This window comes from Chelonia mydas, chromosome 2 (assembly GCF_015237465.2).
Source record: "Chelonia mydas isolate rCheMyd1 chromosome 2, rCheMyd1.pri.v2, whole genome shotgun sequence".
NCBI classification, from domain to species: domain Eukaryota; kingdom Metazoa; phylum Chordata; order Testudines; family Cheloniidae; genus Chelonia; species Chelonia mydas.
This window is the reverse complement of record NC_057850.1, coordinates 32,123,213-32,137,170: the sequence shown is the minus strand read 5'-3', so window position 1 is coordinate 32,137,170 and position 13,958 is coordinate 32,123,213.

The following is a 13,958-nucleotide window of genomic DNA, read 5'->3' as shown; positions in this document are numbered from 1 at the left end:
ACGTGTCATTTCAGCAATGCCAGCACTTCAGAAAATGCTAAGTTTTTAAATTTCCCAATCGGTGCCAAGTTTTCACGTTTTTCCTACTTGGCTGCAGTCCTGGTCATGAGGGGGTGGGCGGAGGGAAGCATTGTTTTCCCACTATGCTGATGCTTTTGAAAAGACCTATGTAAACATTGCCTTCCATGCTACCGTCCTACTGTTCTGCCTGCTGGGTGAGTATAGCATTTGAGGTCATGAAATCCTCTACAGATTATGCACTAAGTGATATTTCTCTGATACTGGTATTCAGAAATGGAGGAATAACAGCAAGGGCGAATGATGTTTGATTTTTTTTTTCTTCCTTTTCATAGGTATATTGAATTCTGTGTTAGGGGAGAAATATGGCAAATATGTAGGAGGCAGCATAGAGGATTTGAAGTCAGTCACATCTTCGGTTTTATTCTTGGCTTTCCTATGTAACTAAGGGCAAATTATTCTCATTTAGCCACTTTCCCCATCGGTAAAATGGGGTGATAATACTCAACTTACCTTACATATAAAACTGTTTTGTAAGTACTGCTGAGCAACCAATATAAGTTTGTTTGTTTTTCATTATTATCCTTGTTACTTTGGTGGACACTGTAAAAGGTTTGCTCATGGCCTACAACTTTCATTAATTATTCCAGACTGATTTTCTGCATGCAAATAGTGTGATGCTAATTAAGGCCCCCCCAAACCTGCAAGCCCTGTCAAGGTTTATAATGAAGTATCTGTTTGTCCTCTACTATTTAGATTACAAAGCAAAGTTTGGTTAAGTCAGTGGTATATGAAATTTTGGTGTGATCAGCTATGAATTGGTGGAACACAGAGTAAAGGAATTTGTGAGAAAGGTATGAAAGGTACCTGTGGGGGGGAAGTAGTAGATTAAACGTTTGTAAATATTAGAGGGATCATTGTGGTATTGGTTATTCTCTAAATTTTGGCGCTCATCTAGCTCAGATTCAAGTAATTGGGAGTCTTTATTTTTACTTTAATTGGAGCTGCATGAGGGCTTTGGAACAGCTTTTGTATTCCCTTAAAATGCACTATTTTGCATATAAAATTATTTTAGGTCACCATTGCATCCAGATTTAACCATATTTGCTATATATTGAGAATATGGCATTGTCAACTACATGATCATGTATCTGTGTCCAGCAGGAAAAGATGAAATAAGAAACTGATTTAATTTTTTTTCTTATTTTAAAAATGTTTTTCCATCATAACTCTGGAAAGCATGCACCATGAATTTTTTTAATTATCATTAGGCAGCTCTGGTATAATTTATGTTAAGAGGTTTTGGCCTGTTTACGTGTGCTGGAATTTGCCAAAATTAGTAATGTGATATTCCATCTTTAGCAAACCTATAGAGCAATAAATAATGACACATGACTGTATGCAAGTGCTATTAGTTTAAAAAAAAATTTTTTTTGTGGTGTTCGTGAAATGCAGGGATCTTCCAACCCAAATTCTGCAGTATTAGGCAGCAAGTTGTACTCTGAACTAAACCAGATGCTGATCAACTCTGTTCCTATTATCAACTCAGGGCCGAGACAGTAACCAGACCTTATTTGCAATGTTAACATTTGGAACAGATTAACAGCAGTTAAACTGAAACGAGAAACCTCCACTTTACTAAAAGGTTCAAAACATGTAATGCTGTAGAATCAGAAGGTCTGTAGTATGTTAAACAGAAATCAATAAGTTAACTGTATGCCAGGCTTTCCCTATGCAGCATGTGTTGTTTCCAGTTTGAGTGCCCCCTTTAAAAGATATGTTTGAGGTATATGAGGTTTAAGCCCTGTTAAACCATGTGCTTCATAAGGTACATAGTATTCAAACTCACTGTTTGAGTTTATTTCACAAAGGCATGCGTTAATTTAGTCTTGTACAAGTATTGTCTGTGTAGGGTAATTGTCTTTATTAGGGCCAAATCCTGAGTGGCCTGGTACAGCTGCGAGGATTGATAGATTCCAAGGCCAGAAGGGACCATTGTGATCATCTAGTCTGACCTCCTGTATAACAACAAGCCATAGAACTTCCCCAAAATAATTCCTAGAGCAGATCTTTTAGAAAAAACATCCAGCGAATCCACCAAGACCCTTGGTAAATTGTTCCAGTGGTTAAATTACCCTCAATGTCAAAAATTTACACCTTATTGTTAGCCTGAATATGTCTAGCTTCAACTTCCAGCCATTGGATTGTGTTATACCTTTCTCTGCTAGCTTGAAGAGCCCTTTATTAAATATTTGTTCCCCATGTAAGTACTTATAAGCTGTAATCAAGTTGCCCATTAACCTTCTCTTTAAGTTAAATAGATTGAGCTCTTTGAGTCTCTCACTATAAGGCATGTCCTTTCTAATCCTTTAATCATTCTCATGGCTCTTCTCTGAACACTCTCCAACATCCTTCTTGAATTGTGGGCACCGCAACTGGACACAGTATTCCAGCTGCAGTCACTCTGGTGCCAAATACAGAGGTAAAAATAACCTCTCTGCTCCTACTCAACATTTCCCCTGTTTATGCCTCTCAGGATGCATTAGCTCTTTTGGCCACAGCATCACATTGGGAGCTCATGTTCAGCTGATTATCCCCCACACCTCCCAAATCTCTTTTAGAATCACTGCTTCCCAGGATAGAGTCCCCCACACTGTAAGTATGGCCCACATCCTTTGTTCCCAGATATATACATTTACATTTAGCCATATTGAAACACATTTTAATTTGATTTTTTCCAAATACACCAAAATACCAGATTCCTCATAATACACACAGGGGGGAAGGGAAGTAACATATCTATCTTTCAGAATCTACGTTAATCATAGACCTCTAAAGAGTCAGCCCAAATTTGAATTTTTTGTATGCAATGTTGTTGTAACCATGTTGGTCCCAGGATATTAAAGACACAAGGTGGGTAAGGTCATATCTTTGATTGGACCAACATCTATTGGTGAGAAAGACAAGCTTTCAAGCTTCTTCAGTGTTGGAACCAAGCTGCCTTGTTTTCAGCTAACAGGAATATATCTAAGTTAAAACGCATATTGTTTTCTTGCACCCAGTTTACCAAGAGATGCAGATCATTCTGTATCAGTGACCTGTCCTCTTCATTATTTACCACTCCCCCAATATTTGTGTCATCTGCGAACTTGATCAGTAGTGATTTTGTTTTCTCCTGGACATTGATAAAAAGGTAAACAGCATAGTGCCAAGAACTGATCCCTGAGGGACCCCACTGGGGATGCACCTGCCTGATGATGATTCCCCATTTACAATTACACTTTGAGACCTATTAGTTAGCCAGTTTTTAATCTATTTATTGTGTGCCATGTTCATATATTCTAGCTTTTAATCAAAATGTCATCTGGCATCAAGTAAAACGTCTTACCCAAGTTAAGTAGATTCTGTTAACACTGTTACCTTGATCAGCCAAGCTTGTAATCTCATCAAAAAGGATTTATAAAAAGGATATATAATGAACACCTGACATTACTCCACGATCACTGTCATGACTGGATAGTTAGGGCTGCAACCAGGTTTTCCTATAAAAACCTATTTGGCTTTGAGAATTGGCTTGGCATGAAAATTGCCAAAAGGTCACTGGACTAAGGAGCCTGCGAGGAGGAGGGTCTCAGAGCCTGGGCTTCAGTACAAGCAGGAACATCTACACTGCTATTTTTAGCCCTGCAGCAGAGCTCTGTAAGGCCAAATCCATTGACCTGGGCTCTAAGACTTTTTAGGGTATGTCTACACTGCAACTCATCCTGGAACCAGATGAAATGGGTCTCCTTAGAATTGACTCAGCAAAAGGAAAAACTGTCTTCTGAAATAAGAGAGCCAGAGGGAAGGACTACGCAGGAAAGTTTCATTGATATCACCTAAGTATGAAAGTAAACCAATATAGCAATACCCGCCTAAACTGTGTGGATGCTCTTATTTCAGTATAGGAACAATTTTTTTCAATTCAGTTTGTCAGTTGGGAACTGTTTTAAGTTAAATCAAAGTATGTCCACACCAGGTTTGCACTGGGTTAGGCTATGTCTACACTAGCGCTAGCACTGTTGCTCAGGGGTATGAGAAAACACCCCCTGACCAACATAAGTTACACCGACAGCGCTGTCCACCCGGATACTTCTTTGTTGGTGGGAAACATTCTCCCACAGACACAGCTACCACCACTCATGGGAGGGGGATTGTTTAAACCGATCAGAGAGCTCTCTCCTGTCAGCACAGAGTGGCTACATGGGAGACCTGTACCGATGCAGCTGCGCCACTGTAAGGTCTCCAGTGTAGAGACAGCCTTAGTTATGTCAGCTTTTAAAAGGATTTGAGTTAAACTGGTACAACTTTCCCATGTAAACAAGGCCTAAAAGATCTTTCTATGGGCAATACTTAAGAGAGTTTCCTTTAGTTCAATGCTACAGATCTGGGTTCCACTTGCAGGCTAGCCTGAGTGTGTGGGGTTTGAGTCACTGTGTTTTTATTCCTTTGTAGCAATGGATTCATCATAGAAGCTACCTAACTGTCTTTGGCCCTGATCCCGCAATGAGATCCACACAGGTTGACCTCTGTGCTTGCATCCGTGCAGAGTCCCACTGCAGGGTCAGGGCCTTATTTTGTATGGTGCATTCGTCTGACTCTTTTTGAGTTACAGCTCATTAAAATTTCCCCTGGATGTGCTCTGCTTGGGAGCAGCTCCATAGTTCAGATTGTAACCAGCGCTCCATTTTTCATTCCCCTTGTGATGCTGCACTGGCAAGGCGAGTGAGGGTGGTGCTGGCGGTGGCGGGGTAGAGCTATGAAAGCCTTCAGAGTAGTAGAGTTTTTTGGAGAATTTGAAGAGATTATTAAGTTATGGGTGCTTGTAACAGGTGTGCTGAGCCAGGAGCTAACTCAGCACCCTGTCACTCTAATACCCACCAGTACATGCTAACTGGGACCTAATTGGAAGACAGGTAGTTGACAGAGGGTGCCAATTAACTGCACAGAGCTACAGCTGAAAGGCTAATTGAAGGGAAGCAACCCACAGAGGTGGGGTTATATAAACAGACAGGAAGGAAGCACTGGAGAAGAGCAGGGAGCCTGAAGGAAGGCTGAAGTAGGTAGGACTGGATACTGCTAGTACTGCTCCCTTCCCTAGAAGTAGGTGGGGAAGCTGGCTATGGGCTTTTAGTATATGTAGGGTGACCAGATGTCCCAATTTTATGGGGACAGTCCCAATTTTGAGGGCTTTTTCTTATATAGGCTTCTATTATCCCCCCGTCCCCATTTTTCACATTTGCTGACTGTTCACCCTAAGTATATGTGAAGAGTGCTACAGGCTGAGGCCTGAAGAATACAATAAAACGTGGTGGTGCTGAAGGAGACCTAGAGTGGTTGTGGTCTGTGATTAAAGCCTGAAAGACTCTCCTGGGACCAGCCTGTGACATTGCTTTAAAATTACACTATCTAAAAGATGCTGTACACTGGGGAGCTGAAGAAGGGATTTTTGGTTCTCAGATGCAGTATGGGGAGGGAGCAGCTCTGCATTATTAGTGGTGCAGAAATGGGCCTTAAAGGCAGCTCTGAGCCGTAATGCTGCTAAACAGCAGCTGTGAATGAAAGGCAAGAAAGATTTCCATCTGTAAACGCAATCCTGGTGGAGTGAGGGGAGTTTCCAGTATCCTGCTGGAAGGAGCATGTGCTGAAAGACAACTAAGCAGGAGCATTTTGATACCAAAGGGCTCACCGCTTTGCCTGCTGGTGTTTGACCCTGAGATTAATGTCATCGGCCTTAAAAGACCTGTGGCAGTTTCATCCAGGGGGCTGTTGCTTGAATGACGCAGGAATTCTGAAAAGAAAATCTGACAAACCTAAGTATCACCTAGCTCTAAAGAATTAGAATTTTGCTCCAATAAAGCTTTATGTGCCTAGCCCTTCGGTGTCTCCACTCACCTTTCTCTCTTCCTCCTTTTTAATCCCTTCTTGTCAAGTCTTTCTCGGTGATAGATAGGGGCTATGGACTGACACTGCACAGCGCACCCTCTGCAGAACTGGTTGGGCTGTTCAGAAAGTCTCACCTCTTGACAGTGAAAGTATCAGTCATCCTTTGTCTCTGTGCTTCCAAAATTTCTTCAAGTTGTTTACTGCTCCCAGAGGCAACTATGTGGTGTAAAAAGACATTGCATGCTTCTGCTTCTCTTGTTTTAATTAATTTAATTTTAATTTAATTCTCTCCTCTTAATTAAACAGTATAGAAGCAGGGGTGCTGGAACAATTTGTACAGTGGGGTTGCTGAGAGCCATTGAACCAAACTGTAAACCCTGTGCATGATGGAAACCACTTTAAGCCAGGAGATGCAGCTGCAGCCCCAGCAGCTATGTATAGAAGGGATCCATATTAGTCCCTTTATAGATTGACTATTATTGTAAAAGATCCAGTTTACTCATTGTAAATGATCCTCCATATTGGAAGTAGTGACTGAGTTTTAACTACTGAGCAGATACTCGGTAAAAACTCAGTCACTGGTTCCAATATACTTAGGGATTTAAAAGCAGCCAAAAATGTATTTGTGGGATAAAATTTGGCTATGTTCACAGCCTGGGAATTAATTTTCAGACTTGGAAGAAAAACTGCTTGGCCTGTTTTTTTCCGCTTTCAGGAACACTGTAGGTATTTATTTGCTGAGTTAGTGGTTTTAGATGCTGTTTAATGAAAGATTATTCTTCAGAATAAGTGTATTTTGCAGGTGCTTGGTCCTTAGGTCCTCTCAACATTTTGTAGTGAAACTACTTTAGAAAGAAGCAATGCCTAAGCTTGTATAAAGCCAAGCCTGGCACCTAGAGGAGCAGATGGGTTTGCTAGTGTGTCTGCATGCAGCTGCCCTCCAGCTGAAACCCAATCTGCCCAAGTCAGCATTTTGTCTTGCCCACTGGTGTTATACGAGGTGGGCGGCTTATGAGTTTTAAAATTTATTTGTGAAAGTGGAAGAAAATGAGTTCAGCGTTACTGACCCAAGGACGAATGACTCAGCATTTGTGCCACCTGAACTCAAGTGAGATGACTGGACTTAGCACCCTGAACTGGAATTTATGGTGCAACAGAACCAGAAATTTAGGACAAAGAGGGTGTACTCTTAACTAGCAGCAGGAGTTTGAAGGCCTGTAAGACATAGTAAGTGACAACATTCCTTAGCACAGTTGCTTTTCCCCCTTGACTATGATAGGTGAAGTGCTGTTGCAGCTGTATTGGTCCCGGGATATTAGAGAGACAAGGTATGTGAGGTAATACCTTATATTGGATCAATTTTTGTTGGTGAAAGAGACAAGCTTTCAAGCTACACAGAGCTCACCCACCTTGTCTCTCTAATGATAGGTGAAGTAATTTTAAATAAAACAAACCAGGAGAGCAGTATTGTCAACCTCAAGCATTATGAAATCATGAGACAGATGCTTAAAGATCATGAGATTTTTAAATAAACAATAGTTTTGAGGTTCTTTTTTATTTGCCTTCTGGGTTTTGAGCATTTAGGGTACACTCAGGTTATGTTTTCAAGTTTTGTCTCCAAGCATGAGGAACTTTTTTTTAATGCTACAATTAACCCTTTGTTTTCTGGTAACCAGAGGCCATTACTTCAATAGGAACAAAGATGTGTTTATACAGTGAGATGGCTAACACAGTGTAAACTCCTTGTGTGAAATCCTGACCCCACTGAAGTCAATGGGAGTTTTGCCATTGATTTTACTGCTACTGTAGACAAAGTGACTTTACCAATCATGTCAACCAGCACTATCAAGGTAAAACTACAACTTGCATGTCTTTACAACCTGTTAACTGTCATGTGTTAGCTAGCTTGTAAAAACACACCTTTTCTCTGAGGGTATGTCTACACTATGAAATTAGGTCGATTTTATAGAAGTTGATTTTTAGAAATCGATTTTATACAGTCGATTGTGTATGTCCCCACTAAGCGCATTAAGTTGGCAGAGTGCATCCTCACTACCGTGGCTAGCATCGACACACGGAGCGGTGCACTGTGGGAACCTATCCCACAGTTCCCGCAGTCTCCTCTGCCCATTGGAATTCTGGGTTAAGCTCCCAATGCCTGATGTGGCAAAAACGTTGTTGCGGGTGGTTTTGGGTACGTCATCAGTCTCGTCTCCCTCCCTCCGTGAAAGTAACTGCAGACAATCATTTCGCACCTTTTTTCCTGGGTTACCCATGCAGACACCATAGCATGCAAGCATGGAGCCTGCTCAGCTCACCGCTGCTGTTGTGAACATTGTAAACACCTCGCGCATTATACTGCAGTGGGTGCAGAACCTGGCCCCTGAGCATGGGGTGATAGACTGAACGCATATCCCTATCTTGGACCACCTTGCCAACCAGTACATAAACCGCAAGGGGTACTTCTCAATGGTGCTGCAAGCACTGGTGGATCACAAGGGACGTTTTACTGACATCAGCATGAGATGGCTGGGAAAGGTGCATGACGCTCGCATCTTTAGGAACTCTGGGCTGTTTGAGCAGCTGCAAGAAAGGACTGACTTCCCAGACCAGAAAATTACTGTTGGGGATGTTGAAATGCCAATAGTTATCCTTGGAGACCTTGCTCCCATGGCTCATGAAACCATACACAGGCAGACCGGACAGTAGTAAGGAGCAGTTCAACTATAGGCTGAGCAAGAGCAGAATGGTCATAGAATGTGCCGTTGGACATTTAAAAGCTCACTGGTGCTGTTTTCTGACTAGGTTAGACATCAGCGCAACCAATATTGTTATTACTGCTTGCTGTATGCTCCATAATATCTGTGAGAGTAAGGGGGAGACGTTTATGGCGGGGTGGGAGGTTGAGGCAAATCACCTGGCTGCCAATTTTGAACAGCCAGACACCAGGGCGATTAGAAGAGCACTGGTAGGCGTGCTGCACATCAGGCTTTGAAAACCAGTTTCATGACTGGCCAGGCTATGGTGTGACAGTTGTGTGTGTTTCTCCTTGATGCAAACCCGCCTCCTTTGTTGATTTTAATTCCCTGTAAGCCAACCACCCTCCCCCCTTCAATCACAACTGGCAAAGGAAATAAAGTCACTATTGTTTTGAAACCATGCATTCTTTCTTTATTAATTAAAATAAAATGGGAGATAACTGATAAGGTAGCCCGGGTGGGGTAGTGGAGGAGGGAAGGACAAGAGCACATTGTTTATTGTAGACACACTACAAATCAAAACTGTTTGAATGACAGCCTTCTGTTGCTTGGGCCATCCTCTGGAGTGGAGTGGCTGGGTGCCCAGAGCCTTCCCGCCCCCCTGCGTTCTTGGGCGTCTGGGTGAGGAGGATATGGAACTTGGGGAGGAGGGCAGGCAGTTGTACAGTGGATGCAGTGGCGGTCTGGGCTCTTGTTGGCTTTTCTGCAGCTCCACCAGATGCCTGAGCATGTCTGTTTGCTCCCCCCATTAGCCTCAGCATTGCATCCTGCCTCTTTTCATCTCGCTCACTTAATGCTTTCCTGGACTGTGCCACTGAATGCCTCCATCCATTCAGCTGTGCCTTATCAGTGTGGGAGGACTGCATGAGCTTGGAAAACATGTCATCGAGAGTGCATTTTTTTTGCCTTCTAATCTGTGATAACCTCAGGAACGGAGATGATAGGGGAAGAATAGAAACATTTGCACCTGCAGGGGGATAAAAAGGGAGAGTAAAATTTAAGATGATATATTTCTGAGAACAAAAGGGAGACTCTTTCACAGTGAATCAAGAAATTCACTGCAGACAGCACATGTGCTTTAGGTACAAGGTTGCATTTTGCCTTTTATATTGAGATCCTGCTGGTATGATGACACATCACACATGGCTGGGCAACAGAATTCAGTTTCCAGGCAGCCATGGTAAGCCAAAGGCTACGCGGGTTTGGCTTCTAACACCTTCATAACATGTGGGAATGTTTTCAAACTGCAGTGTCCTCCTTTCCCATAGCAAGCAATGCCGGTTGGGTTTGCCATTTGAAAGGAGGGGCTGCGGTTTTCAGATGGATGTGAAGCACACACTTCCCCCCATCCCTCCGCGTGGCTATTTGGGATGATCCTTTCACCCCTCCCCCTGCCATGTGGCTATTGGATGATCCCTTTTAGCCAAGCGCAAACAGCCCAGCATGAACGGGGTCCTTTTACTGTTCCCTTACAAAAAATTCCCCTATTTCAACCAGGTGACCGTGAATGATATCACTCTCCTGAGGCTAACACAGAAAGATAAAGACTGAATCTTGCTTGAATGTGACCAAAAACCCATGACAATTTGCTGCCATGCTTTGTGCTGCAATGATTCCAGACTACTTGCTACTGGCTTGGCATGGTAAAGTGTCCTACCATGGAGAATGAAATAAGGCAGCCCTCCCCAGAAACCTTCTGCAAAGGCTTTCAGAGTACCTTCAGGAGAGTTTCATGGAGATGTCCCTGGAGGATTCCCGCTCCATCCCCAGACACGTTAACAGACTTTTCCAGTAGCTGTACTGGCCGCGAATGCATCCCAAGTCTTCAGGGAAAACATTAAACACAATTGCTTTTAAACCCTGTACTGTAGTTAAAAATGTGCACTCACCGGAGGTGCCTTCTCCACCTTCTGGGTTGAGGATCCCACCTTGGGAGGGTATTGGCTCCAGGGTGATGAAAAGATCCTGGCTGCCGGGGAGAATGGATTCACTGCTTGCCTGCTGCTGCGCGTTCTCCTTCTCCTCCTCCTCCTCCTCTTCCTCATCCACAAAATCCTCCTCCATGTTGTGTGAGACTCCTCCCTTGCAGGTGTCCACAGACAGTGGTGGGGTAGTGGTAGGGTCCCCCCTTAGAATGCCATGCAGCTGATCATAGAAGCAGCATGTACGGGGCTCTGACCCAGTGCAACCATTTGCCTCTGTCTTTTGGTGGGCTTGCCTGAGCTCCTTGACTTTCACACAGCAGTGCTGTGTGTCCCTGTTGTAGCCTCTGTCCATCATGCCCTGCCTGTGTGATTTTGGCATATATATTAGCATTTCTTCTTTTTGATCGGAGTTCTGCCTGCACAGATTCTTCTCCCCATACAGCAATCAGATCCAATGTCTCCCGTTCGCTCCATGCTGGAGCTCGTTTGTGATTCTGGGACTGCATGGTCACCTGTACTGCTGAGCTCGCCACGCTGACCAAACAGGAAATGAAATTCAAAAGTTCCTAGGGCTTTTCCTGTGTACCTGGCTAGTGCATCGGAGTTGAAAGTGCTGTCCAGAGCAGTCACATTGGAGCACTCTGGGATAGCTCCCGGAGGCCAATAACATTGATTTGTGCCAGCACTACCCCAAATTCGACCCAGCAAGGTTGATTTTAGCGCTACTCCCCTTGCCGGGGAGAAGTAAAGAAGTCGATTTTAAGAGCCCTTTAGGTCGACGGAACAGGGTTGCTTGTGTAGACGCATTCAATATAAAATCGACCTAATGAGGCTAAATTTGACCTAGCCCTGTAGTGTAGACCAGAGCCTAGTGTAGACATGGCCTTTGAAAGTCCCTAGCAACCCCATGCCAGTTTTTGTGGTTTTATAATCATATTTACCTATATTTGAATATGTATGTACCTTGCTGTTGCTGTGTGAAATATTCACATCAATAGCAGGGGAAACTAATGCCAGGTCTACACTACTAAGTTATGTTGACATAAGTCGCAGTGTGCCGACCAGTGTGTGCATGTGTCTGTGCTCAAATTTGTCTCTGGCCTTGTAAGCACTCCGTTACAGTGACACAGTAAAACCACCTCCCTGAATGGCATAAAGCCATGGTTGACCTATTCAGGTTGACTCAGTGTGAGTGTAGACACTGCATGACCTGCATCGACCCTAACAGTCCTCCAGCAGTTCTCCCACAATGCCCCATTCCCTACAACAGTGACCACTTTGGTCATAATTGGAAACTCCTCTGCCCAGATGTCACAGATACCAGAAGCCATATTGCCGTATCACACACAGGCCTCAATCTGGATTGGAGCCCCACTGTACTACGTGCTGTACAAACACACAAGATTATACAGTCCCTGCCCCAAAGACTTTACAGTTCAATTTAAGGCAACATGCAACAAGTATGTGGAATAAACAATATATCAGGGAAAAAGGGAAGGGAGAACAAGAGTAATGATAGGAACACAGGTTTACTTAGTCCATAATTCAAATTCATAAACTGATTGTTCCTAATCTTTTAGAAGTTGTTTTGCTTTTGTTTATTTTAAAATATAAATAAAGATCATCAATCTCCACTGGCTTTCTCCTTACCCATTAACAGGTGGTGGTTTCCTGTAGGCATCATGATAGGAGGTGAGTCTTCAGGAGGGATTTGAAGGATTAATTTGGGGAAGGCAATTCCATGCATAAATAGTGGCTTGGAAGAAAATGAAAAGAACCTTTGTGGGAGAAGATGTCTATATAAAATAACTTATTTCGGTATTCTTTCTTCTTTGCAAACTTTAAATAAACTTAATATATTTGTTCACCTTTTCGTTAATGGGACTGGTATATTTAACATTACAAACTGCATTAGTACTTTATATTGATAGCTATATTCTCTATCATGCCAAAATATAATCCCTGCCAATTCCTTCCTGAAGGCCAAGCAAAGTTTTTTAATGGGTTGAAATGATTGACTAGCACAGGAAATCATAGTTAAAGATTAGAGTTTTATCTTTATTTCTCACTGCTTTTTAAAGGGCAACTTATGTAAAGCAAACTCGTTAAAATGTAGTTAAAACAGTCTTGAATAGATTCCAGATTGGGGTTTGGAAGATTTGAGATTGGGACACTGTCTTTCCCATTAACATATAATTAACACGCTGCTAACTTTTCATATAACCGTTACTCAGAGGTGCATGTCATTTTTATTTTACTGCTGTCAAGACACACTTTTTTTTTTTTTTAAAAGTAAGCCCTCCTCACCAGATGTTAGTGTGGTCTACACTGGATCTTTTCCAATCCTGCCTGCATGTAATTTTCAAGTCCCAACAACTCTGCACAGCAAAAGATAAAAACTGACCATAACTATACCCTTTCATATTACTCATAGCTCAGTTTAATTAACTGAAATCCTACCTGATAAATAGTGCAATCAGAAAAATTCCAATTTAACATTAACTACTTCCACATCATATTTTTCTAATTTGAGACAGGTTTTAGATTACTGGTTCTAAATTATGTAAACTGCCAATCAGTGATTGTTACATTAATCTAAAAGCTGCATTTTTTTTTTTTTTTAGAAAATAATCATGACTAAAGGTGTATGTTTGTCCTGGCTGTGATTTATGTGACCAAAGCCATGCTGTTTAGAGGGATTTTTCTTCATATAAAATGTCATGGTCTTTGTAACCCTCTGAACAAGACTGTTCCATAAATCTGTACCAGTTTATGTGTCTGTATATGTGGTGAAGTGGAAGAGGAGTGTGAGACTTAGGGCTTGGCTACACTTGCGAGTTAGAGCACATTAAAGGAGCCCCGGGCACACTAGCTCACTACCCGTCCACACTGGCAAGTCACGTAGAGTGCTCTGACTCCCCGGCTACAGCGCTCCTGGTACAACACCTCGGTGAGTGGAATAACATTTGGTGCGCCCCCGCTGGAGCGCTGCAGCGTCAGTGTGGATGCCCTGGTCTGTTAGTGCACTCTGATCGGCCTCCAGAAGTGTCCCACAATGCCTGTTCTAGCCACTCTGGTCATCACTTTGAACCCTACTGCCCTGCCGTCAGGTGACCAACCGTCAGACCCGCCCTTTAATTTTGAAAATCCCCTTCCAGTTTGCTCAGCCAGGTGTGGAATGCTCTCAGCGAATCTTTCCAGGTGACCATGCCTCCACACGCCAGGTGATCCCCAGTATGGAGCAATGGTGAGGTGCTGGACCTCATCAGTGTCTTGGGGCAGGAAGCTGTCCAGTCCCAGCTGCGCTCCAGCCATAAGAATTACGATACCT